The sequence below is a fragment of the Triticum urartu genome, chromosome 3, assembly GCF_003073215.2.
Source record: "Triticum urartu cultivar G1812 chromosome 3, Tu2.1, whole genome shotgun sequence".
NCBI classification, from domain to species: Eukaryota; Viridiplantae; Streptophyta; class Magnoliopsida; order Poales; family Poaceae; genus Triticum; species Triticum urartu.
In genome coordinates this window covers 20074789-20075464 of record NC_053024.1, presented here as the reverse complement: position 1 = coordinate 20075464, position 676 = coordinate 20074789, and the positions used below count along the sequence as shown (strand labels likewise).

General features: G+C 39.9%; 1 non-coding gene across 1 annotated transcript; it reads left to right on the top strand.

Moving 5' to 3' along the window:
- Positions 1-390: 390 nt before the first annotated feature.
- Positions 391-463, top strand: TRNAA-UGC. Its single transcript has one exon. It is a non-coding gene; the product is annotated as a tRNA-Ala (tRNA).
- Positions 464-676: the final 213 nt, after the last annotated feature.

The following is a 676-nucleotide window of genomic DNA, read 5'->3' as shown; positions in this document are numbered from 1 at the left end:
GCTTTCGTATAAGTGTACATTGAACATTTGCTGTTTCTGTTTAATTTTGGAAACATGGTTCCAAATGAATCCATCATCTCTTCCCTGAGAATGGGATAGAACTGACTACAGGTTTCGGTTTGCTTGTTTTTGACAGCATGGACGACTATACCACAAAAATAGACAAGCGAATAATTTTTAGTACAAAGCACTCTACACGGTTTGCTTGTTCTGAACAAGCACGCATCATCGTACTGCAGTGTTTTTTGTGTTTTCCTGGCAATTGTTCACACACTCTCTCACTCTTGGGAGCGTGCATTCCTGTGCTAGTACTACCCTGCTACCTGATAACCATTTCATTGGGATTTAAGTATTACTTGAATGAAATGAAAAGAAGAAAATCACAACAACGGGGATGTAGCTCAAATGGTAGAGCGCCCGCTTTGCATGCGGGAGGCACGGGGTTCGATCCCCCGCATCTCCAAGCCTTTTTTAATCAGTTGGACCTTTAGAAAAAAATAGGCCGCGTTGGGCCTTAATTAGTAGACCTACAATTAGCCTCTCTGTTGGGATTTAATATTTTTTTTAGCCAAGTACTCCCTCCGGTCCTTTTTAGTTCGCATATAAGATTTGTCTAAAGTCAAACAGAGTAAACTTTGACCAAGTTTATAGAATAAAATACTAACATTCAGAATGT